Here is a 27,283-nt window from a genome sequence, read left to right as displayed (position 1 = left end):
AGTGAACATCAACATTTTAGGAATCAGTCAACTAAAATGGACTGGAATGGGTGAATTTAACTCAGATGACCATTATATCTACTACCATGAGCAAGAATCCCTTAGAAGAAATGGAGTAGCCATAATAGTCAATTCAACAGAAGAGTCCACAATGCAATACTTGGATGCAATCTCAAAAACGACAGAATGATCTCTGTTCATTTCCAAGGCAAACCATTCAATGTCACAGTAATCCAAGTCTATGCCCCGACCAGTAATGCTGAAGAAGCTGAAGTTGAATGATTCTATGAAGATCTACAAGACCTTCTAGAATTAACACCCCCCAAAGATGTCTTTTTCATTATTGGTGACTTGAATGCAAAAGTAGGAAGTCAAGAAATACCTGGAGTAACAGGCAAATTTGGCCTTGGAGTACAGAATGAAGCAGGGCAAAGGCTAATAGAGTTTTGCCAAGAGAATGCACTGGTCATAGCAAACACCCTCTTCCAACAACACAAGAGAAGACTCTATACTTGGAGATCATTAGATGGTCAATACCGAAATCAGATTGATTATAGTCTTTGTTGCCAAAGATGGAGAAGCTCTATACAGTCAGCAAAAACAAGACTGGGAGTTGACTGTGGCTCAGATCATGAACTCCTTATTGCCAAATTCAGACTTAAATTGAAGAAGGTAGGGAAAACCACTAGTCCGTTCAGGTATGGCCTAAATCAAATCCCTTATGATTGTACAGTGGAAGTGACAAATAGATTCAAGGAATTAGATCTGATAGACAGAGTGCCTGAAGAACTATGGATGGAGGTTCATGACATTGTACAGGAGACAGGGATCAAGACCATCCCCATAAAAACAAATGTAAAAAGGCAAAATGGTTGTCTGAGGAGACCTTACAAATAGCTGTGAAAAGAAGAGAAGTGAAAGGCAAAGGAGAAAAGGAAAGATATACTCATTTGAATGCAGAGTTCCAAAGAATAGCAAGGAGAGATAAGAAAGCCTTCCTCAGTGATCAGTGCAAAGAAATAGAGGAAAACAATAGAATGGGAAAGACTAGAGATCTCTTCAAGAAAATTGGAGATACCAAGGTAACATTTCATGTAAAGATGGGCTCAATAAAGGACAGAAATGGTATGGACCTAACAGAAGCAGAAGATATTAAGAAGAGGTGGCAAGAACACACAGAAGAACTATACAAAAAAGATCTTCATGACCCAGATAATCACGATGGTGTGATCACTCACCCAAAGCCAGACGTCCTGGAAGGTGAAGTCAAGTGGGCCTTAGGAAGCTTCAAACAAAGCTAATGGAATTCCAGGTGAGTTATTTCAAATCCTAAAAGATGATGCTGAGAAAGTGCTGCACTCAATATGCCAGCAAATTTGGAAAACTCAGCAGTGGCCACAGGACTGGAAAAGGTGTTTTCATTCCAATCCCAAAGAAAGGCAATGCCAAAGAATGTTCAAACTACTGGACAATGGCACTCATCTCACATGCTAGCAAAGTAATGCTCAAAATTCTCCAAGTCAGGCTCCAAAAATGCGTGAACTGTGAACTTCCAGACGTTCAAGCTGGATTTAGAAAAGGCAGAGGAACCAGATATCCAATTGCCAATATTCCTTGGATCATCGAAAAAGCAAGAGAGTTCCAGAAAAACATCTACTTCTGCTTTATTGACTATGCCAAAGCCTTTGACTGTGTGGATCACAACAAACTGTGGAAAGTTCTTAAAGAGATGGGAATACCAGACCACAACCTAGACAGCATATTGAAAAGCAGAGACATTACTTTGCCAAAAAGGTCTGTCTAGTCAAAGCTTTGGTTTTTCCAGTCATCATGTATGGGTGTGAGAGTTGGACTATAAAGAAAGCTGAGCGCCAAAGAATTGATGGTTTTGAACTGTGGTGTTGGAGAAGACTCTTGAGAGTTCCTTGGACAGCAAGGAGATCCAACCAGTCCATCCTAAAGGAAATCAGTCCTGAATGTTCATTGGAAGAACTGATGCTGAAGCTGAAACTCCAGTACTTTGGCTACCTGATGTGAAGAACTGACTCCTTTGAAAAGACCCTGATTCTGGGAAAGATTGAAAATGGGAGGAAAAGGGGACAACAGAGGATGAGATGGTTGATGGCATTACTGACTCAATGGACATAAGTTTGAGTAAGCTCCGGGAGTTGGTGATGGACAGGGAAGCTTGGCGTACTGCAGTCCATGGGGTCACAAAGATTTGGACATGGCTGAGTGACTGAAGTGAACTGATGGACTCTAAGAAGAAGTGTAAGGCAGGGCCTGGGAGAAAATAAAATTCTGTAGGCTTTCTTGATTTTCCTAGAAAACAAATGGCTGTCATTGTTCCTATGGATGAAGTTCAAAACTCTTAGCAAATCTAGTTGTGTACTCTTGACACTTGGCTTTTAGGCAAACTGTTCCCTCTGCCTGGAAAGCTCTTCCCTTCTCCTTCTTTGTTTAATGAATTCCTATTCATTCTTTAGGTCCCAGTGCTGATGGTACTTCCTCTGGGAAGTCTTCCGTAACCACGAAATCTGGTTTAGGTGTCCCATCCTCAGTGTTCTGTAGCTCCCTATCATATATCATGATCCTACCTTCATATTTTATTTTATGTGTCTGATCCCTCAGAAGACTATAAGTTTCCTGAAGGAAAGCCCATGTCTATGTTCTCTGTTATAGTCTCAGCATCAGGCACCCCATAACAATCCATTAAATAAATAAATAAGGTGTAATGGAAATCGAAACAGGAAGCCTGAGGCAGTTACTTGCAGTGATCATTTCAACCACTAGGTGACATGCCACCATGACATGCTGATTGGAATGGGCTGGGAGTGGGGGTGAAATGGAAGGATGAGCTAGCTGGTGGGGAGGCCAGACTCCCCAGTGGCTTCCAGTCTTCTCCAGACTAAGACCTGGAGACCTTCATGAGCCCTAAACCTGTGTGTTTGGAAAACTTTGCTCGGGTCATTGCCTTCCTCCAGAATCCCATCTCCAACAAGGGTTACATGTTGTGTGTGTGTGTGTGTGTGTGTAAAATTAGTTCTCCTCTATTGTATTTATTTATTTTAATAATTACGCTGCTTGGGCTTTCTCTAGTTGCGGTGAGCAGGGACTACTGTTCGTTGTGGGGACCCCTCTCGTTGTGGAGCACGGCTACGGGCGCACGGGCTTCAGCAGCTGCGGCAGGCACTCAGGCTCAGCAGTTGTGGCTCACAGGCCCTAGAACCCTCAGGTCTCAGTACTTGTGGAGCTTGGGCTTAGTTTTCCTCAGTATGTGGAATCCTCCCGGACCAGGGATCAAACCTGTGTCCTCTGCATTGGCAGATGGATTCCTATCCACTGTACCACCAGGGAAGTCTTTGATCTTCCATTTAAACAAGACAGGACAGTTCTCGGATACAGAGCCTTCTGTGGGAAGGGTTATATCTCCGTGCTACACATCAAATGCTTTTTCAGCTTCTCAAAAGTTTCTTCTTTTGCTCATCAAAGAGTTGTTTTTTGTTGCTGTTGCTATTGCCATTGATCACTTGAAATGGTTTTATAAATAGCTTTTTTTAAAAAAAAAAAATTATTGTTTAGAGAAAAAGGTGAATTTGTCAGTTTTAGGATCTGAACTCCTACTGGTTTGAATCTCCTATTCTGAATTTAGCCAAAACTTCTGCTTTCTGGCTTAAGAAACAACGGAATGTTTACTTCTTTTAATCCTCCCTTCTATCACCAAGACATTTTGGCTTGTTTTTCAAGAAACCACATTTTATAAAAAGTCAATTTTTTTTTTTTTTTACATAACCTCCTGAGAATTCCAGGGTATACGACATGTGACAACAACAAAGCAATGTTGAAATGTAGCCTCTGGGCAGCAGGCTGGGCTTGCTTACTGTTAATATTTCCAGGACACCAGCCTCCTGGAACTATGATTTAAATTTGGGCACAACAAAATGATACCAGTGCATGCCATGAGAATTCTGGTTCACTTTGAAACAATTAAAACCAAAACTTTAAATTGAGCTATGTGAAGAATTTAGAATCCCAAGCTGATGACTAGCTCATCTGCCCAGAAGCCCCCAACCTTCCCACACTATTATTATAATGCTGACATCACTTGGAGAATGTTTTTCCCTGGAAAGTAATGAGAACCTCAGTTTGGCAGAAATTCAGTCACCTGGAGCCTTTCAGAAGTCTGGAATGAGTATTGGCCTAATGGAGTTCATTCTTGACTACCCTGTTGATGTTCACATGACTGTGTTAACTTTCCTGAGTCTTTGCTTTCTTATCTCTCCAGTGGAGGCAGCAAGACGGCCAGGCCCGGGCTGGGAGAAGTGGTTCGAGCCTCCTCTTTGTCCACATATTTGACTTGGAGCTGGTTCCTGATCAGTACAGCCACAGAAGCAGTTACAAAGGCCCCTGGCAATCTGGCTTTTCCTGGACTTCCCTGCTCATGCCAATCGCTGACTGTTATAACCTTCATATCTGAACAGGTTGGGAATTCTTTAGAAATGGCCTTATTTGTCCTTCCTACAATCCAGCCAGGACGGCAGCCATAAGAATGGCCTTGTGTTTCCTTGAGCTGTTGATTGGCAGGTGTGGGCAACAAGAGCTGATTCATCCAGGGCTTTGCCCTGAGACTGCCCAAAGTGGCTGGCACACTGGTAGTAGGGGCCAGGCTAGGGCCCAGGGCTCCTGGCAGCCCAGCAGTGCCTTTGCCCTCCCCTGGGCTGTTTCCAGGTGCTGTGTGTGTGTGTGTGTTTGGGGGTCGGTATGGATCACAATCACAGTCCTCTCTCAATGAGAATGTCACAGGTGGCCACCAAAATGGATTCAGTGCTGGGCTCACTGTTATTGGCCAGGGGAGTGGGGTTTGGAACCAGAGGAAAAGAGACCCATTCTCTGGCCTCAGAGATCTTGGTGTCAATAAATAAGAAAGATAATATAAAGCAAGGCTGCTTATAACTCCAGTGTGAGCTGGGGTCATGTATCCTTTGAGATAAAATACCATTGACTGCAGCCCTATTCCTCCTCAGTGGGAAGGCTGATGCCCTCCTAAGATTTCTGCAAGTCCCCAGGGTAGTTGTCTTCCCTGGGTTCCTGCTCTCTCTGAGCCTGTTTGATTTCAGGGTGACTGGACCCATCTTTCCTTGTTTGCCCCCTGAACTGTCCCTCCAGGGATCTGAGGGCTGAAAGTCTGGTAGCCAATAAGGCAGCAAGGGCAACTTAACCGCTGGCCAGCCCTGGGCCTGGAGACCCTTAGGTCACCCACCCTGAGATCTCCTCTCTGGCCACCCCCATTCACAGACCCTAGAACCACATTTGCATGCTTGGTCCCTTGCCCTTAGAGTCCACTTTTCCACCTGTTGGGGCTTCCCTAGGAATACAGTTTCTATCACTGTGTGATTAGGAACAATGGATTCTCTACCTCTATGCAGGCTGATGTCCTCGAACATTCAAATTCATTAATGTGGCATGCTAAAGAAAGGCCACCTGCTTTTTAAATTTTATTGATGTTGTTCAGTCACCAAGTAGTATCTGACTCTTTGAGACCCAATGGACTGCTGCACACCAGGCTTTCCTGTCTCTTACCATCTCCCGGAGTTTGCCCAAGTTCATGTCCATGAATTTTGTACCATGTTTGTTATTTATTTCCAAAAAACCAAGTAACATTTTGAGCGAGACTTTCTTCTTAGAATTCACCTTTACTGCAAAGGAAAACCAAAAATGGCTTTGTGATTTGAGCCTGTTGTCTCTGTCTGCCACTAGCCTCTCCAATGAAATCATTAGAAATTTATTCTTCCACTGATGGAAATCATGCCTTTCCTCTTAAAAAACATTTTAAAAATGTCATTTTAAAAAAGTCATTCCCATGAGTGTGAGTTTTAAATGACATCTGTTTCTCAAACTCATGTCTCATTCAACAAAGGAAATGCTAGGGGTTCTATAGAAGGTAAATTTTGTCTGGGCTAGAGCCGTAAGGGTGGCTTCCTGGGAGGTGGGAATTGACCTGGAATATCAAGGCTGGGAGAAGGAGAACTTAGGTGAAGACAAAGGCAGGGCAGGTAGAAAGTGGGAGTGGGGATTGACAGGTGCTGGGGTTTAATAATAACCTTCTATTCAATCAACAAGCATTTATGTGACTCCACATAGTTCAGAACCTTTGCTAGACTCTGGGCTAGAGAGGCAAACAGACACAGGTGATTCCAATAGAGCATGGGCTCATGGCAGCCAGGGAAGAAACACCGGGTCATCAAAGGGGTGGGGTCTGCCTGGAGGGAGACCAGGAGCAGCGGCCTTGAGAGAGTGACGTTGAAACGGAGATGGGAAGAATGTGTGGGTGAAGCAGAGGGAATGTTGTTTATGAAATTCCCAAGTCAAGGAAGAGACTAGTAAGGAAATGAGGAAGTCCAACATGGTGAATTCCTAGAACTGGGGGAGGGAAGCGGGGAGGAGTAAGGGAGGAAGGACCTGATCCTGAGGGTAGTGGGAGACACAAAGTGGTTTTTAGCAGGGAAGTAGCACAACAGGTCTGGCCGAGCTTTAGAAAGGCCCGTAGGCTGGCTTGGAGGGCAGATTGAAGTGGAAAGTCTGAGAAGCAAAAGAGAGTGTTTCGAAAGGGGTTGCAGCACTCCTGCCAAGCTCTGGCCCCTGGCAAGGGTATGGGTGAGAGAAGAGACGTTGTGCTAGGACACGAGTAGGCAGGGATGGGGCCTAGGACAGAGCTCACGCTGAGGAGGCAGAGAGAGAAAAGGATTTGCAAAGATGGCCTCCCAGACAGGTCAGAGTGGCTGGGGGTGGCACTCGGGAGAAATAAACTGAGGGGCGCCAAGGCAAGGGAGCCACTTCCCTTCCCCCAAGAAGGGGTGCTGCACCACAGGCTTTCCCCGGGGCAAGACAAGTGCTCCCGGTGGCCAGCGTTCAGGATAGGCACGGCCTAGTGTTTGTTGGCTCACATGGCGAGAAAGTTCATCACTTTCTCAATTCTCCCTCATCCTTCCAGGAGAAAGCCTCAGTTGGGAGCTAGCCTGTCTTTAACACCTCTGACGCTTGCTGTGCTCCCTGTTTTACAAAGAGAGAGCAGACCTCGGGCTCAGAGCCTTCAGCCGGCCACAGAGTCTAGCTGGGGTTTGGTAACATTTCCTTGCATTTGTATTTATGGCTGCCTTCCTTTTACGGTAAGTGAAACCAGATTTCTAATTAGAACAGTGATAGCAAGCTTTGTTTTTAAACAAAGGCGTTTAAGCCAAAGGGGAAAAGCAGGCAGCTTTGAGAAATATGTTAATCAGGGTATACAGGTGATATAGGGATTTGGCAAAAGTCAGAGGAAGGACTTGAGTGACGGAGGTCGGGAAACACTGTGATGATAAAAAGAGTGCTGGGTTTAGAGCCATGAAATCAGGTGTCAGCAAATGACCTGCTCTGCTTCTGAAAGTGGGGATGAGAGCCTCTGTCCTCCCCCTCCCAGGTGTCGTGTGGATTGCTTAACATCACATCTTGGAGAGGAAAAATGTTCCAGGACTCCGCGGTGCAGGCCAATGGGGGCTGGCTCTTGGGACAGTCCTCTTGTCAGGCTCAGAAAAGGTGGCGACTTCTGCCCTGTTCCTCCCACTGGGTCTCATCTGGGAAGGTAGGAGTTAGAGGTGTGAACTGTGATTGAATACCATTTTATTTCAGGGACCTCTTTGGCTCTTCAAAGAAACTAATCTGGGGAAAAAAAATATCCCTCAAATAAAACACTTAAGATCATTTGTCCGAAGACTATCAGGTAGACTTTGCTATTCTGAAGGGATGTCTGAAACTTGAGCCATAGGGAGGTTTTGAAGGCAAAGCTGTATCTGGTGTGGTCTCTGGGCAGTCCCCAGGCATTGAGGGCAGGGTGACCCGAGTGTGGGTCAAGAGGGGAAACAGCTCCTCTGGGACCTGGAAATTGCTGGTGTTGCAAGACAGGGAAGTCTGTGCCCCCTCGCTTGGGGTTTCCTTTTAGAAACTTTCAGTCTTGGTGGTGGGTGTGCCCCCACCCATTCCCTTGTGGTGACTGTGAACTTGACCGGGCACTGACATTGCCTGGTCAAAACACAGGCGATTTCCTTCAGAGCACAGACATGGTCACTGTAATTCAGTCCATCTCTTTGTGCTCTTGTTTACTGTCAGTTTTCACCCACAAGAAGGTTCACTGGGTGAGGGCAGAGCCATCCGTGTTCTTCCCCATCTTGGATAGGGTCTAGCGCTCCATTAGTAAGTGTTAAAGGAACGAAGGAATGGAAATGGGATCCTATGCTTCCTCACACAGATTAGTGAGAGCACGACAGAAGTCGGGAGCTAGGAGGGAATTAGAAATAGGCTTTTTCTCATCCCTGTGACCTCATAAAGGCTTCCCTGGTGGCTCAGACAGTAAAGAATCTGTCTGCAATGTGGGAGACTGGGTTTGATCCCTGGGTTGGGAAGATCCCTGGGTTGGGAGGAAGGCATGGCAACCCACTCCAGTATTCTTGCCTGGAGAATCCTCATGGACAGATGAACCTGCAGTCCATGAGGTCACAAAGAGTCGGACATGACTGAGCAACTAAGCATGCACGTGACCTCATAAAAGGGATTAAAGAAAGAATCCTTTAAAGACAAAGATTTTAAAGAGTTAAAAATTGCTCTGAGTTACAAAAATTAAAAAGCAGTATTTAAAGAACATTGGTATGTTTTCCTCAGCTCCCTAAATCACAAATGTTCCTGTTGGGGCAGGATCTGGGGAGAAGAGTGTTCATGTGGTTACATGCGATGGTGAGGCTAGAGGTGGGTAGTTTGCCCAAGTTCACTGCAAGGAGGTAACTTGATTGAATGAAGAGCACTGACTGGGACCTAATGTTCATGCTGATCTATTTGACACTTTGCTCCCAACCTAGGTTCAAGTCTTTGTTCCACCACTTGGTAGCAATGGGACCTTAAGACAAGTTACTTTGCTTCCTTGAACTTTCTTTTCTCATCTATAAAATGGGGATAATCATAGCACTCTGTCATAGGGCTGTGATAAGGATTAAATGAATTAATGCATGGAAAGTCATCACAACATTGTCTACCACGTAGTAGATGCTCAATAAGCATCTACTTTATTTCCAATTTCAAGAGTCTAAAAGCGTTATTAATTATTCTGAGGGAAAAAATGTGATTTGCAGTCACTAGAAAATAAAATATATACACAGTGATGAGGTCAGTTTCAAGAGACTTGTGCTGTCATCAGTGAGTTGAGTTTTCCTCTTCCTACACAGTCTTGGTAATTTTCTTAAAGTTGTGTGGTCTCTTTTAAGCCATAAGCTCCCACACATTAGAAGCTTTCTTGAAATTCAGCGTGGGTGACTTCTGCTTCTCCTCAATGGGCAAACTGAAGAGATTCCCTAGAATTTAACAGCTATATGTCCATATTTTTTTTAAATTAAATAAATTAAAAATAAGCCACAGGTTTATAATTATTGCCTGACAACAAAGATTATACTTTGAAATGTAATATACTGATTGTGATCCTTTGCAGCAAAAATCAACTTATGCATAATACATTTTTAGGTCCCCAAATTAGTAAAATGATTTTTGACCTAAAAAGGGATTGTGCATATGTAAATTCTCTCCTATGTTTTCATCTACCTCACCCCATCTCTTCCAAATGTGGCAGACTCTTTTCCCCATGGTGTCAATGTTGGAGGAAATTTTTATTTCTACTCCAGAATCCTTCCTACTTCCTCTGGGATTTGCTCCCCATGACTATAGGCACATAGGCCCATCTCCTTTCTAAAATTCAGCTTCCAGCTGGAGAAACTGAAGTCCCAGGACACGGGGACATGGTGAATCTTTTCTGAGCTCTCCCAGGAATGAGCTATAACGATCTCCCTGTTCTAGGTGCTTCTCAATTATACTCCCGAAACTAAAAAAGTGAGTATCTCCTCTGGGAGAGATGTGCCACACATACCTCACTCCCTTCTGCCTGTTAAAAAGACCAAGCCCTGCTTTGGAGCTGAGTCCTAGACTTTGTTTTGTTTTAAAATATTTATTTATTTACTTATTTGGCTGCGCTGGGTCTTTAGCTGCAGCATGTGGGAATCTCTGATCATCTTTGTGGCAGGTAGGATCTAGTTCCTCAACCAGGGATAGAACCCAGACCCCCTGCAATGGGAATGCAGAGTCTTAGCCACTGGACCACCAGGGAAGTCCCTGAATCCTAGACTTTGAATTTCCTGTGTTATCCTTCAGCAGGAGTCCCCATTTTACAGATGAGGAAAGGCAAAATGGCATATAGGATTACATTCTATAGCCCATTCCTTCAGATGGATTTTGCTTTTTTGTTTTGTTTTGAGAACCTACTCTGTGCCAGGCTCTGCATTAGGCACTGACAATGCAATGATGTCATCTGTGTTTTCTGGAATGAGAGTGGTTTTATCTGTATAATGGGAATAATAATCATGGAATAATAACTTGGCCCTTTTCAAGGGGTTGTATGGGGATCAGAAGAGCTAATGGATGTGAAAGTGCCTTATAAAATATTAATGTACTCTATAAAGAAGAATGATCAGGTATACCATGAAAGTAGATATTAAAAAAAAAAAAAGGCTTGGTGTCCTGCACCATTTATTTAATGATAATACAACAACAATCACCATTTATTAAGCACCAACTACATTCCAGCTGTTTTACACATACCCTCACTAGTTCTCACAACAATCCCACAAGAGTGCTTTATAGTTCCTTGCAGGGGGCAGGGCGTCTTGCCCTGGGTCTCAGGGCAAGTGTGTGCCGGGATTGAGGTCAGCTCACCAGTTTCCCTTTTGTCAGGGATGACTGAAGGTAGAGTGAAGAGGAAGAAGGGGTAGATGCATTTCCCTCTAGGTTACAAGACAAAGATGGGGCCCCAGGGCTCCAGGGAACTTCTCAGAAAGGAGAAAGGAACTAGTAGCCAGAGACAATGACTTAAGGGTTTTGTAAGTTTCTAACCCCCTATAACTTCCCTTTATTTGTTCTTCCATTACTCAGGCCTTTGCTTATATGGAGGAGCCCTGAAACCCATCCTTCAGTCTACCCATATTTTTTAAACACTGACTCTGGTGCCAGGCTGGCCCAGGGAGATGGGCCTGAGACCTCTCTTCAGAGGCAGGAGGAAGGGAGGTGTTGAGGAGTCCTGTATCGCATCCACTGTGGTTGAGCAAGGGAACCCCAAAGGACCAAGGGCTTGCAGTGTGGGGAGGGTGACTGTAAAGAGGAACGGAAAGCTCACAGTCTCTGGGGCCTTCAGGGAAGAGAAAAAGGGGAACGTGGAGGCATGAGTCCAACCTGATCCTGAGCTGGGGTGGACCAAGAGAGGACTGCCGGTCACAGAGCTGAGCTAAGGGCTTGGACTGGGCTGTGTCCTCCCTGGCCCTCCAGGCCCCGAAGTTACTCTTCCTCCTCCCTCCCCCCTCCCCCTGCTCCAAGGGGCCCACCCGCATTCTCAGGGAATCATAGGCTAAAAATAAACAGTTGCCACCAGCCTCTGGGCCCAGGGGAATCGGTTCAACAGAAGTCCTGTGGGTAGTGGTTGGGGCTGGGCCAGAGGATGGAAGGATGACAGCTCAAGGTCCTAGGACCCTCCAACCAGTGATGCAAATAATCCCCCACCCACAGCCTGGCTATTTGAGGCCCAGACCTTCTAGCCTTCAACTCCGTGACCTTCTACAGCTGAGAATATTTGGATCCCAAGCAATGTCACTATGCCTGCTGGAGAGATAGAACATGTGGCAAAAAATAGCTTCACCCCCTTGCAATATTCCTACCCATAACTGGACACGGCGAGTCTTTATCAGTCCAAAGGCATGCTCCTGCTGGAGCAAAGGTGCTTTTCTGGGAAGGCAGAACCCGTGACTCCTCGGCCCAGAGAGGACTTCTTGGGGCTCTCATTACCAATGGCATTGTTGGAATCCTTTGGATGAGAGATCAGCCTTCAGGGCAGGAGGAGGAGAAGGGGGTGGGTTGATGTCAACTGGCGGCACACATTTGTCATCTAAGGAACATTTCTGGGTCTTCCCTGTCCTCTACTCTCCAACCAAATGCAAGTCCACTCCCAAAACATGCTTGATGGATTCACAGAATTTCATTCCAAAGGGATCATTACTTGGACTTTGGTTCTATAGGAATCCAGAGGCTGGGAGCCCCTCCCTGGCTCTGTATGAACTCTGTATTTGACCATATAGAGTTGAATAGAGTTAGACTGTATAGACTGCACCTCCAAGGTCAGGGACCACGGTGCCTCTAAAGAAAAGTGAAAGTGTTTGTCGCTCAGTCATGTCCGACTCTTTGTGACCCCATAGACTGTAGCCCCCCAGGCTCCTCTGTCAATGGAATTCTCCAGGCAAGAATACTTGGATTGCCAGCTATTCCCTTCTCCAGGGGAGCTTCTCCACCCAGGGGTCAAAGCCAGGTCTCTTGCATTGTAGGGGGATTCTTTACCGTCTGAGCCACCAGAGAAGCCAGGGCCTCTAATATGAATAATGATAACACTAGCCACTATGAACTTAGGTACCAAGCACTGTGATCATGACTTTATAGGACTTTATGTGGGTTATCTCATGAAGTCCTCCCATGTTACAGCTTCATACACATTTTACAGGTGGGGGAAAATGAGCTTACTCTTAGAGAGTAAGCTGTTGCTTGTTTGTCCATGCATAGGGAGTGATGGAGCCTAGACCCAATTCCAAATCCCATGCCCTAAGCCCTACAGGGAAAGTTCTGTTTCAGATGCAGGACTTTAAGGGAAGGAAAGGGCAAGGAAGGCCACAAAGCCAGTGGCAAATATCCCCAAAACATTTCCCTGGAGAGCAATCATTGTGCCCTGTCCACTGCTGTGACCCCAGCACCTGCTGGTCCCCAAGGTGCATGGTAGCCATCTTGACCTCTCAGGTTTTTGCATTGGCAATTTCCTTCCCTCTGCTGTGAACCTGACCAACTCCTGCTCCTCCTGCAGGTCTCAGCTTAACTGCCCTTCCTCAGGGAAGCCTGCCCCGGCTGGGATTGTTCCCACCATGCCATGTATTTGCATTTTCCAGGCTTTAGCATAGTTCTTATTGAATACGTGTTAGAATCATTTTGTAGTTAGCTGCCGTCTCTCTGACTAGAATGGAGGTTCTGGTAGGGTGGGAATTGTGTGGATCTTGTTCCCGAGGTATTCCTATGCCTCAGCACAGTACACATATCACGTGCTCAGCAAGTATCTTGGAAGGAAGGGAGGAAGGAACAGATAGTGAGTGATTTGTTGCACGTTGACTGGATGATCCAAACAGTGATTGCAAATGGAGCTGGGTGAGAGGGAAGAGGTAGCCAGGGCACAGAGGGAGAGCTCAAGGTGAGGGGAACAGGCTGCTGTGAGAGACATGGAGTCTTGTAGGAATCATAGCAGAGAGGGACAGGAAGCGACTGGATGACCTTTAATGAACTAGATCACCCTAGACTTCATCCAGCTGTGAAAACGCTTGACTTGGTATGAGAATGGACTGGATGTTGACCTTTCAAGGTCATTCTCCCCAGGCCCTCCATGTTTCCCTGAACAATCAATCAAATGAAATCCCACCACATGGGTTCTGAACCTTGTAAGGAAACAGCAGTATAAAATCACTTTGAAATGGTTCTGGCAGAAGCTCCTCCCAGGGGTTAATTCTGGAGGGCAGGATTCCTGATGCCTTTTGCTTTTCTACGTCACACATTTCTGTAATGATTGAATTCTTCCTGACTCCCTCCCTCTTTCCCTTCCTGTTTCTTTTCTTTCCAACAAAAATGTATTACCTTTGTATGCAGAGAAACAAAGCCAGTTATCGTTAGTGGCTTGGTTGTGTCCAACTCTTTGCCACCCCGTGGGCTGCAGACCGGCAGACTCCTCTGTCCATGGGATTCTGCGGGCAAGAATACTGGAGTGGGTTGCCATTTCCTTCTCCAGGGGATCTACCCACCCCAGGGATCAAACCTGGGTCTTCCACATTGCAGGCAGATTCTTTACCACCTGAGCCACCAGGAGGAAGCCCAAGTTATTAAGGATGTCTTAAAATATTTAGAGGGCAGAAGTGCCTCTTCCGGAAGAAGTTTCTGGCTACAGAAAATAAGAAGAAAGGAGGGAGGAGAGATTGGAAGCGAGAGAGTGACTGAGTTAGAATGACAGTATCATTAATCATTTTTTATTTTTCTTATTTAAAAAAATTAACATGTGATGAAATTGACTTGTTGGTGTATATTTGTTTGAATTTTGATGTGCATGTAGGTTTGTGTAACCATCAGCATAATCAGGATGCATGTAAGTTCCATCAGCCCCAGACCACCTGGAGTTGTCTCTCTGTAGTCACATTCCTCCCCGCACCGGCCCCTGACAACACTGATCTGCTCTCCATTGCTGTGGCTTTGTCTTTTCAAGAATGTCATATAAAAGGGATCACATAGTACATAACCATATGAGACTGGCTCCTTTCCTGTTCATTCAGCTGTTGAATGTATCAGGAGTTTGTACTTTTTTTCACTTTCTAGTAGTATGAACTTACCACAATATGTTTATCTGTTCATCCCTTAAAGGACCTTTGGGTTGCTTCTAGTTTTTGAGGATTATGAATAGAGCTGCTATTTGTGTATAGGTCTGTATGTGAACATTAGTTTTCATTTCTCTAGGGTAATCACCTAGGAATGAGCATATGTAAAGTAAAGGCTTAACTTTATAAGAAACTGCCAAACTGTTTCCCAGAGTGGCTGTACCACTTTGGACTTCCACCAACAATACATGAGGATTGTAGTTTCTCTGTATCTTGTCAGCACATGGTATTGTCAGATTCTTTTTTTTTTTTTTAATTTTGGTATGGTCAGATTCTTTAAAAAAAGCAACAACTATTTATTTTTTTATTTGGCTGCACTTGGGTCTTAGTTGCAGCTTGCAGGCTCTTTAGCTGTGGTATGTGGGATCTAGTTCCCTGAGTAGGGAACTACTCCCTGCATTGAGAGCACAGAGTCTTAGTTACTGGACCACCAGGGAAATCCCATCAGATTCTTCTTATAGGTGTGTAGTGGTATCTCATAATGGTTTTATTTTGCATTTTCATAAAGGCTAATGCTGTTAAATATCTTTTCATGTGTTTTTGCATAATGCATCCTCTTTGGTGGAGTGTCTGGTCAAGTCTTTGGTCCATTTCTTAGTTGGATTGTTTTCTTACTAAGTTTTGAGAGTTCTTTGTATATTATGGATATAAGCCTTTTGTCCAATAAGTGATTTGCAAATATTTTCTCTCAGGTTGCAACTTCTTTGTTCATTCTCTGAACAATGTCTTTCATAGAGCAAATATTTCTAATTTTGATAAAAACTTTTTTCACTGTCTTCTTTTATAGAGCATGCTTTTGACTTTTCATCTGAGAACTATACCTAACATAATTTTTAAAAAGTTTATCATATTTTGATCACTTTCTTTGTGCCAGCCTCGGCAGACCACATTGCTTAACCCGCTTAATTTTCACTGTGATCCTTTAAGCTGGTACTATTTTTATATGACCTTGTATTACAGGTGAGGAAACTGAGGCACAGAGAGCTTAAGCATTTTGCCCAAGGCTCCCCTGGCTTTCAGTGGCAGAGCTGGGGTTCGAGTGAATGCCACCAGGTCTTCAGAGCCTACCCTCATCACCAATCAGATTAGGTTGAGACTCTGCCCATGGAATTGCTCATTCTAAAGTCAGCAGAGTAGGGAAACCTGCAACATTTGCTCCTTCTCGTCACTCAGTTCTTAGCTTAAATGTCACCTCACAAGGGAGATCTTCTCTGACCATCCACCTAAAATAAGCCCTGTTTCTCCCTCCCCTCTCCTTTTTAGCTCTCCTCCTTCCCTCCTCTCTTAACTGAGAATGAGTCTCTCCAAGGCATGTTCCATTGTCTGAAATATGTTAGTTTTCTTTTATTATTTGTCTTCTACATAATTTGTTAGTTTTACAGAAGGCCAGCTGGGTGAGAGCAAGGACCTTATCTTTTCATCACTTTATCTCCAGCTTCTAACCTAGTGCCTGGCACGGAGTGAGTGGTCACCAAACCCTTGTCAGTGGATGCTATTAGATGAACGGTGGATGGGCAGATAGACTGATGGATGGATGAATGGATTGATAAACTGCCACTGCTATGGAAATTTGACTTCTCAAGCAGGAAAGAAGTGCAACCTTGGAACTAATCAGGCTCTGGCTAGAAGAAATCACAAAATGTATACATATATATAGACATTATGTATAGCATTAGTGTTCTAAAAAATAGACTATATACATATACATGCCTAGAATATCTCTGAAAAGATAGGTAAGAAAACAGTGTAGAACTGGGTGGCTGGATACTAGGGAGAGAAAAAGACTCACTTTTTATTATATACTGTTTTGTTCATTTTGAATTTTCTACTGCATGCATGTACTGTATGTTCAGAACATAGGTTTCTTTTTAGAATAATAATGATATCAGGTTTCTTTTTCCTGAGAGGCTGGGCAGCAGAGCAAGCCAAAAGGTTAATCAGAGGAAGTTGTTCAGAAGACAATTAACACCTTCTCTCCAATCCAGCAGCTTATTTGTAGGAATTGAAGCAAAGTAAATGTTAAATCAGGAAAGATTTTTATAAGAATAGACAGGTAGGCAGTATTTCTTGAGTCATTATTAATGAGCAGGGCTTATTAATTAATTTTTAATAAAATTTATGCTCATTGCAACAATTTAAACTTAAAGATGTGTCTTAAGCCAAATATCCTCCAGTCTGACTCCTTTGACACTGTAATTAGAAATTTGATTTTCCTACTTTTTTCTCTGCTTTTTTTTTTTAAATTGGAATATAGGTGATTTGTAATACTGTGTTAATTTCTTCTGTCCATCAAAGTGAATCAGCTACGTGTATACATATATCCTCTCTTCCTTGGATTTTCTTCCCATTTAAGTCACCAGAGTACTGAGTAACTGCTTAAAGAAGTGTTTGGGGTGATTTGGTTATGTTTATTTTTGTTTTCTGTGAAACAGAAGACTAAAGCCATAGATACTATTCCTTGACATTCTTTTTTACTTTATTCATTTTAGAGATAATTTTAAGTTGGCACATATGGATCTACCTCACTTAATAGCTATGTAATATATAACTGTATTGATGCAATTGAAGTGTTTCTAGGTTCTTGCTATTACAGAAATGTTGAAATGACTATTTTTGTATCTGTTTATATCACCATCCATTATTGCTTTAATTTCTGAAAGTTGTTGCATATTACTTGTTTCATAATATTTTAGAAAATGTTTCCTAAAAGTTCCAATATTTTTACAGCTGAATGATGGGTATTGTAGTGTTGCTTTTCTTATGCCTTCATCAGCATGAATGTTACCAATATTTTTCGTTTTTGCTAATATTAGGAGACAAGCAGGAGCTCATTATTCAATTTTCATTTCTCTGCTTACACATTGTTTGTTGACCACTGTCATTTCCTCTTCTGTTCATATTCTTTGCCTATTTTTCCATTGGATCATTTGTATTTTTCCAGTTTATTTGCAGGAGTATGTTCATAACAGGCAGAGTAAACCTTTATTATATGAAGTTTAGATATTTTCTCCCACACTCTCATTTCTCTTTTGACCTTGTTTGTGATGTCTTTTGTTACATAGATCTTTGAATTTTTTTCTGTAATCAGATCTTTCTATTTTTTCCCTCATAGCTATCAATAATCATGGATGTTTGTGTAACCCAGGGGTTTTCATGCTATGGCCCTAACCTTTGGGTTTCATGGGGATGAATGGATGTAAAAGGGGTGGGAGTGAGTGGGGTTGGCTATTGGGAGCTCACTTCTGCCCTTCTCCTCTGTTTTTATTATCTTTCACATGCTACCACCCACACTGTCATGAAGGAAGGCTTAAGGCCTGGAGCCAGAATGATTAGACAAAGTATTTAACCTCCCTGGGCCTTAGTTTCTCAGTGTCCTCATCTATGAGATGGGGATTTAAAATAGTTCCTGCCCTGGGGTTGTAGTGAGGCTTCAAAGAGCTGGTGCATAGAAAGCCACTGCTTAATTAGCACCACGTGACTGACACTGTGTTAGGTGATGTACTCACATACATTCTCAAGCTACAGGATTATCCCTGTTTTCCAGAGGAGGAAATGGAGGCCCAGGGAACCTAGGTAACTTGCCTAACTGCACAAGAGTAGTGAATAATGGAGCCAAGATTTGTACCCTGATCCCTGTGTGACTACCAGGCCTCAGTTCTACAGAGTAGGTAAGAGTGTTGCTACTTTTTATTTATTTATTTTAAAATTTTATTTATTAATTTTTATTTTTGGCTGTTCTGGAGCTTTGCTGCTGCGTGGCCTTTTCTCTAGTTATGGAGAGTGGGGGCTACTCTCTAGTTGCAGTGCATGGGCTTCTCACTGTGGTGGCTTCTCTTGTGGAGTATGGGCTCTAGGGTGCACGGGCTTCAGTAGTTGCAGCACATGGGCTCAGTAGCTGTGGCTCCCAGGCTCTAGAACACAGGCTCAATAGCTGAGGTTCATGAGCTTAGTTGTTGCAAGGCATGTAGGATCTTCCTAGATCAGGGATCAAACCAATGTTTCCTGCATTGGCAGGTGGATTCTTTACCACTGAACCACCAAGGAAGCTCCTATTTATTTGTTTTTAATTTTTAAATATTTATTTATTTGGCTGTGCTGAGTCTTAGTTGCAGCAAGTGGGATCTTCAATGTTCATTGCAGCATGTGGGATCTTTAATTGCAGCATGTGAACTGTTAGTCATGGCATGTGGGATCTAGTTCCCTGATCAGAGCCTGAACCCAGGCCCCTTGCACTGGAAGCACTGAGTCTTAGCTAGTGGACCACCAGGGAAGTCCCAAGAGTATTGTTACTTATTGACCCCTTACTATGTTCCTACCTGGTGCAAAGTGTTGAGGATCTAACAGTGAACATGACAGTCCCAGTCCCTTGTTGCCTAGTTTGCTGGGTGGGGCAGTCATTAACAATGAGACAATTTCACATTCAGTTCCGTGCAATTATGATCTGGACAATGAGAAACAATAACAGTGATTGCTCAGTTACGTTAGCCGATCAGGAGAGGTTTTTCTGAGGATTCTATCTGACCAGCAACATAAAGAATAACTGACCAGTTGGAAACTGCAGCACATCAAGCAAGTGGGCCCTTTGGCAGAGGAAGAAGCTTGGCAAGGTGACAGAATGGACTAGAACACTGATCTGGTGGAAAAACACCTTGTATAAGAGCAGGGTTTGAGGCAGGGAGGGAGAAGTGAGTGGGTGGCAGAGCATGCAAAGCCCAAGTGAGTTGACATAAAAAGTCAGGACATTATTCTAAAGCCAATGGGAAGCCATGGAGGGTTTAAGTGAAGGAATGCTGCCATCTGCTTATGCTGTAAAGATATCACTCTTTGAACATACATATAATCTATGATGAGGCAATTCTCCTCCTAAGTAGATACCCAACACAAATACATACTGACATACACCGAAGACAAAAATATCGACATCACTTTGAGAAAGTCTCAAACTATAAACCACTCAAATGTCTCTCAGTGTTTGACTGAACAAATAATGATAATTTAGGCAATGGAATACTATACAACAATGAACACAAGCAAACTAACTACATAGAGAGCAGTGTGGGTGTATCTCTCAAACACAGTGGTATAAAATACACATTGTATTGATTCTTGTATGTAAAGTTCAAAAAGGGGCAAAATGAATCTATGATATTAGAAATAAGGATGGTAATTGTCCTGGGAGAGTAATGCGGGTGACTGGGATGGGGGGCATCACGACTGAGATAATCACAATGGTGTGATCACTCACCTAGAGCCTGACATCCTGGAATGTGAAGTCAAGTGGGCCTTAGGAAGCATCACTACAACAAAGCTAGTGGAGGTGATAGAATTCCAGTTGAGCTATTTCAAATCCTGAAAGATGATGCTGAGAAAGTGCTGCACTCAATATGCCAGCAAATTTGGAAAACTCAGCAGTGTCCACAGGACTGGAAAAGGTCAGATTTCATTCCAATCCAAAAGAAAGGCAATGCCAAAGAATGCTCAAACTACTGCACAATTGCACTTGTCTCACATGCTACCAAAGTAATGCTCAAAATTCTCCAAGGCAGGCTTCAGCAATACGTGAACCGTGAACTTCCAGATGTTCAAGCTGGATTTAAAAAGGCAGAGAAACCACAGGTCAAATTGCCAACATCCACTGGATCATCAAAAAAGCAAGAGAATTCCAGAAAAACATCTATTTCTGCTTTATTGACTATGCCAAAGTCTTTGACTGTGTGAATCACAATAAACTGTGGGGGAAAAAAAAAATCTGAAAGAGATGGGAATACCAGACCATCTGACCTGCCTCCTGAGAAATCTGTATGCAGGTCAGGAAGCAACAGTTAGAACTGGACATGGAACAACAGACTGGTTCCAAATAGGAAAAGGAGTACATCAAGGCTGTATATTGTCATCCTGCTTATTTAACTTATATGCAGAGTACATCATGAGAAACGCTGGGCTGGATGAAGCACAAGGTGGAATCAAGATTGCTGGGAGGAATATCAATAACCTCAGATATGCAGTTGACACCACCCTTACGGCAGAAAGTGAAGAAGAACTAAAGAGCCTCTTGAGGAAAGTGAAAGAGGAGGGTGAAAAAGCTGGCTTAAAACTCAACATTCAGAAAACTAAGATCATGGCATCTGGTCCCATCACTTCATGGGAAATAAATGGGGAAACAGTGGAAACAGTGGCTGACTTTATTTTTTGGGGCTCCAAAATCACTGCAGATGGTGATTGCAGCCATGAAATTAAAAGACACTTATTCCTTCAAAGAAAAGTTATGACCAACCTAGACAGCACATTAGAAAGCAGAGACATTACTCTGCCAACAAAGGTCTGTCTAGTCAAAGCTATGGTTTTTCCAGTGGTCATGTATGGCTGTGAGAGTCGGACTATAAAGAAAGCTGAGTGCCCAAGAATTGATGCTTTTGAACTGTGTCGTTGGAGAAGACTCTTGAGAGTCCTTTGGACTGCAAGGAGATCAAACCAGTCAATCCTAAAGGAAATCAGTCCTGAATATTCATTGGAAGGACTGATGTTGAAGCTGACACACCAATACTGTGGCCACCTGATGCGAAGAACTGACTCGTTGGAAAAGACCCTGATGCTGGGAAAGATTGAAGGCAGGAGGAGAAGGGGACGACAGAGGATGAGATGGTTGAATAGCATCACTGACTTAATGGACATGAGTTTGAGCAAGCTTCAGGAGTTGGTGATGGACAGGGAGGCCTGGCGTGCTGCAGTCCATGGGGTCGCAAAGAGTCAGATACAACTGAGCGACTGAACTGAACTGAACTAAACTGAAGGAGGGGGCATATGGGGACCTCTGGGATACAGGTGATGTTCTGTTTCTTGAGCTGGGTGTTGGTGGCACAACAACCAGTTTAGGCAAATTCGTCAAACTTACCGGTTATGATTTATGCATGACTCTCTGTGTATATTCCACTCTGGCCAGTATGTGAGTATGCCCTGCCCCCTGACATTGGATGCCAGACATCCTCACAGCCATGTACTTCCCTGGCCTTCTGGAATAAACCCTCGGGACCCAATCAATGACCCTGAAGCTGGACATTCTTTTGTCCACACCCCAGCTGTCCACTGTGCCCTCAGAGACTTGTCCTTGTCTTTACAAAACCCTCTGAAACTGCTCCAGCTCCTGACTGACTCCACACCTACTTTTTTCAGCAGAGTACTTGGATGTGGTTTATAGGCAAATTGGAGCCAAAACTTGGATACCCCTTCTCCCCCTCCTCCACACCCCCACAATGAGTAATGAAGGTTAGACTAGAAAGTGGGCATTGCAGTCTGAGGGAGAAAAGGTAGAGCTGTTATAGAATCCAGGTAAGTAGTGGTTGGTCCAGAGGGATGGAGGGAGGGATGGAGAGCTCAGAATGGACTAGAGACACATGTTGGAGAAGAGCCCACAGGAAGGGTGATGATCTGGGGGGGGACTGACAGCTTGTGAGGGTGGGGGGGGGCATCATGGCTGCCCCCACCCCAACTTCCAGCATGAACACGTGGGTGAGAAGAGGTACCTGAACGAAGATGAGAAGGCAGGGGAGGAGAAGATTTAAAGAGGATAGTAGTTTTGGACATGTAAAATGTGAGATGTCCCCAAAGGCTGCATCATGGGAGCAGATGGATAAACGGATGTACAGTAAGATTTTATTTGAAGAAGAGTCGGCTGCTTAAGAGGGAAAAAAAAAAAAAAAACTGAAAGCCCCCATTCTAGTCCTCTTTCCTTTTCAAAGCACTTTCAGTTCCATTATCTCTTTCCATTTAATTTCATGACAAAGATTCCTGTCTGTATGGGAGGCAAGGTGGGGGTGGGGCCGGGGGGGGATGTTATTTCTTTATGTGGAAAGTAGGGATGTACTCAGGCGTGTGCTGTTCCGTGAACGTGCTATATTTATCCACTCAAAGAGGAGGCTCTGGGCTGGGAGCCTGGGTGACACACAAGGGCATCAGCCAAAGCAAGAGGGCTGGTTGAGGCCCTGGATTTGGCTCACACTGCAGAAGGACTGAGTTCAGGGCTCGGAAGCCTCCCTGTAATGGGCAGAGAAGGTTTCCACCAGCGTGGGCCGCTGGGACAGGCCACGGGAGCAGAAACACACTCTGTTACTTCTGCATTCAATCTGTCCCTGCTTCCCCCTGAGGGAAATGACTTGCATCTTGCCGTGCTGTCCCCTCCAAAGCTCCCATTGCACTCAGGAAAGAGTTCTCAGCACAAGCCACTTAGCCTGGCCTTGGGTCCTGTTTGCTCGAGTATCTGGCTCTCGAGCCCAGAACTCAGCACAGGAACTGTTGACAGATCTGTTCCACGACCTCCCAGACAGAGGACTGTGCCCTGCCCCCTGACATTGGATGCCAGACATCCTCACAGCCATGTTCTTCCCTGATCTTCTGGAATAAACCCTCAGGACCCAACCAGTGACCTTGAAGCTGAACATTCTTTGGTCTACACCCCAGGTGTCTACTGTGCCCTCAGGGACTTGTCCTTGTCTTTACAAAATCCTCTGACACTGCTCAGCCCCTGACTGACTCCATACATTTTTCAGCAGAGTACTTGGATATGGTTTATAGGCAGATTGGAGCCAAAACCTGGATACCCCTTCTCCCCCTCCTCCACACCCCCACAATGAGCAATGAAGGTCAAACCCACGGGGACCAACTCAGTCCAAGATAATATAATCCCATGAAGGCATCCAATGATGGTGTGGACAGTGTCACTGGAAGAAGCAATAGTCAAAAGATGTCAAGAGGCTCAAAAGCTGTGCCACAAAGCCTTAACAAATATGAAAACCTTTTGCTATAGCAATTCCAGGCTTCCCTGGTGGCTCAGACAGTAAAGAATTTGCCTACAATGCAGGAGACCCAGGTTCAATCCCTGGGTTGGGAAAAGGCAGAGGAACCAGAGATTAAATTGCCAACATCCGCTGGATCATCGAAAATGCAAGAGAGTTCCAGAAAAACATCTATTTCTGCTTTATTGACTATGCCAAAGCCTTCGACTCTGTGGATCACAATAAACTGTGGAAAATTCTGAAAGAGATGGGAATACCAGACCACCTGACCTGCCTTTTGAGAAACCTATATGCACGTCAGGAAGCAACAGTTAGAACTGGACATGGAACAACAGACTGGTTCCAAATAGGAAAAGGAGTACATCAAGGTTGTATACTGTCACCCTGCTTGTTTAACTTATATGCAGAGTACATCACGAGAAACGCTGGGCTGGAAGAAGCACAAGCTGGAATCAAGATTGCTGAGAGAAATATCAATAACCTCAGATATGCAGATGACACCACCCTTATGGCAGAAAGTGTAGAGGAACTAAGAAGCTTCTTGATGAAAGTGAAGGAGGAGAGTGAAAAAGCTGGCTTAAAGCTCAACATTCAGAAAACTAAGATCATGGCATCTGGTCCCATCACTTCATGGGAAATAGATGGGGAAACAGTGGAAACAGTGTCAGACTTCATTTTTTGGGGCTCCAAAATCACTGCAGATTGTGATTGCAGCCATGAAATTAATAGACGCTTACTCCTTGGAAGGAAAGTTATGACCAACCTAGATAGCATATTAAAAAGCAGAGACATTATATTGCCAACAAAGGTCCGTCTAGTTAAGGCTATGGTTTTTCCAGTAGTCATGTATGTATGTGAGAGTTAGACTGTGAAGAAAGCTGAGTGCTGAAAAATTGATGCTTTGAACTGTGGTGTTGGAGAAGACTCTTGAGAGTCCCTTGGACTGCAAGGAGATCCAACCAGTCCATCCTAAAGGAGATCAGTCTTGGGTGTTCATTGGAAGGACTGATGCTGAAACTGAAACTCCAATACTTAGGCCACCTCATGCAAAGAGTTGACTCATTGAAAAAGACCCTGATGCTAGGAAAGATTGAAGGCAGGAGGAGAAGGGGATGACAGAGGATGAGATGACTGGATGGCATCACTGACTCAATGGACATGAGTTTGAGTAAACTCTGGGAGTTGGTGATGGACAGGGAGGCCTGGCGTGCTGCGATTCATGGAGTCGCAAAAAGTCAGACACGACTGAGCGACTGAACTGAACTGATAGCAATTCCACCTTGAGGAACTCATCTTGATAAAATAATGCATGGAAGCAAGATGAATTTATAAAGATGTTTACTGTAGCATTGCTTATCACAGTGAAAAAATGGAAAGTGACAGAAATCCATCTCAAAATGGGAAAGGCACAGGGAGGATTTGTTGGTCCATGGAATCCAAAGGAGAGTTGAACAGTCAAGATCTGGGAAGCACCACAGTGTAGCCAGATCTTAAGAAATGGAATCCAGTTTCAGCTCCAGGACTCACTCTTCATCTGCCATGTTTGCTTCTCCCTGTGTACAAGACTGACTTTCTCACTGCAGACCAGACAGCAGGGAACAAGGTTTGGAACTCAAGAGTCTACCTGAAGCTGTCTCTAACCATCAATCCAGGAATCCCAAGCAAAGAATATATTGGCTACCTTAGGTCAAGTGCTCAAATCACAGCCAATCAATTGTGAGCACGGCAGCTAGGCACTATGATTGGCCCAGCTGGGTCAAGACTTGCCTCTGGACCAATCCAGTAAGACTGGGGAGGGGTCTCTTTGACACAATGAAAGCTCCTGAATTAAACAAAAAACATCATTTCCCAGGAAAGGGAACTGGACCAGCAGTCTCAGTGATCCTCTACCTATTGGTGATAGAAACGGATAACAAAACAGTAAGCACAGTGAGGCCCCATTTCTGTAAAAACATAGGAGTAAAAATGTCTGAAAAGATATTCTAAAACGTTAAAAGTTATTTTCTTGCAGTTGTGCTGTGTTTCCTACAGTTGACACCAATCGTTTGTAATATTTAATTTTTTGAAAAGAGAAAAGTTATAATTGGTTCTATGAGTGCAGAACATTGACTCGGGATGTTGTCATTCATGGCTCTGTCCTTCAGCCAGCTCATGGGGATTTGAAAAACAAAGAATTCTGTGAACTACAGACCTCATTCACATCTCCAGTCATCCATCCATCCAACGAATGGATGTTTACAGGAAACCCAATGAGTGCCAGCCAGCAATATGTGCTGGAGTTGCCATAATGACTAAGGACCAGACCCTGCCCTCAAGGAGCTCACAGTCTGGAAGAAGAAACAGATGAATACCTGACCAGTTATAAGAAGCTTAAAACAGAAGTGTCCATGGCAAGCTAGGAAAATATAGACCAAAGAACAATACGTTCTGTGTAGAAGGATCTTGAAGGTGGTGTGGAGGCACTGGGCTTTGTACTGGTCCAGGAAGGTGGAACATGCAGCAAAGGGCTTATGAGGTGAAGGAAACAGCACATACAAAGTGCGGAGTCCACCAGCAGGACCTGCAGAAGGCAGGGAATTGGGTGTAGCAGGAAGTCTCAGGGAGCAGCCAGTGAGTTCCACTCGCTAAACATTTAGGGAGCATCTGTGACAGGTCAGGCTTCTGGCTAAGGGTTTGCTGATGAGATAGAAAAGCTATTTGGGATTAGATTCCAGAAGACTTTGAATGTTGTTCTATCTCTTTTCCAATAGCACAAATTTAAAATGTGGATGTGAATTTATCCCTTCTCCCCTAGGAGAGACAAAGATCTTCCCCACTCATGGGGCCTCTCAAGTGTCTTCAGCTCAGGCATCCCCACATTAGGGAAGAAACTGGGTGGTAGGGGGGAGGGAGTATTCAAACTTCCTGCACCCTGAGTTCTGTAATTCCACACATGTGCCAAAGAGACTGGGAAACCAGTTATTAGGGATAATTTCCCCTGGATTGTTAGCAAAGTTAAGCTGTGCTCAGAAGGTTCCAGTTGGGCTTCTCAATGAAGACCCAGAACCACTAGCACTACCCTCGCAACTCCCAAGCTCTGGAGGGGCTCTGGGGAAGGGGGAATCACTCTCTGTGATGTGTCTTTCATGTACTAAGCCGAATGACCTTGGCCTGAATCGCTGAGGGTTATGTAAGATTAGGTAGCCACTTAGTCAAAAATAGCTTTCATGCTGACTCCAGCCCGCAGAACATCATCCAAGCAAAGGGGGCACATATGGGCCAGGGCTGGGCACACATGGGGAAATTCCCACCCTTGTCCTCACCACTGAAAAATGACTTGAGAGTGCGAGATGGAACTTCAGAACTGCTGACAGGTGATGTCCCATGCTTGTCTGTTTGGCAGCAGAAATATGGCTGTTGTGCTGAAGCACAGAAACCAAGGGACCATAAAGACAGAAATCCAGTACAAACATTCAAATAAAGTAAGAGGGTGCAGAGCACAGAGACAACGCTGGGTTAGGAAATCTTCAGACCTGCTATTACCATCGACACTCTAGAGCCAGGCACTTTCTTTTATTCATTTGACAAATACCCACTGAGCTTGCCACCCTGTGCCAGAGGCTGTGGCAGCCCTGGAGGCACAAAAGTCAGTGATAGTCGCTGTTCCTGTTCTCAGGGAATTTCAGCTTGTGGTAATCTGTCTTCTACCCCATCCTAATAATAAGTAACCTTTCCTGACACCTTCCCTGTGCCAGGCACTTTGCAAGACATTGGCACTCACAGTGAACAAGCCAGACACAGTCCCATGCCACATGAAGCTTACAGTCTAGAGGAAGTAAGAGATAAAAACAAAAACCAGACAAATTGTCTTTACGGCGAAAATTTTAATAAAGATGTGCTGAGGGCCCTTCTAGAGGAAGACATGTCTGTTGAATGGTACTGTTTCTGATG

The 27,283-nt window shown here is 44.2% G+C and overlaps 1 long non-coding RNA gene across 1 annotated transcript; it reads left to right on the top strand.

Moving 5' to 3' along the window:
* On the top strand, positions 1-24,743 carry LOC122439723. Its single transcript, XR_006268973.1, has 4 exons — positions 1-228; positions 10,480-10,490; positions 18,182-18,185; positions 24,731-24,743. It is a non-coding gene; the product is annotated as an uncharacterized LOC122439723 (long non-coding RNA).
* Positions 24,744-27,283: the final 2,540 nt, after the last annotated feature.

This window comes from Cervus canadensis, chromosome 4 (assembly GCF_019320065.1).
Source record: "Cervus canadensis isolate Bull #8, Minnesota chromosome 4, ASM1932006v1, whole genome shotgun sequence".
Classification (NCBI taxonomy): domain Eukaryota; kingdom Metazoa; phylum Chordata; class Mammalia; order Artiodactyla; family Cervidae; genus Cervus; species Cervus canadensis.
This window is presented reverse-complemented; position numbering and strand designations above follow the sequence as displayed.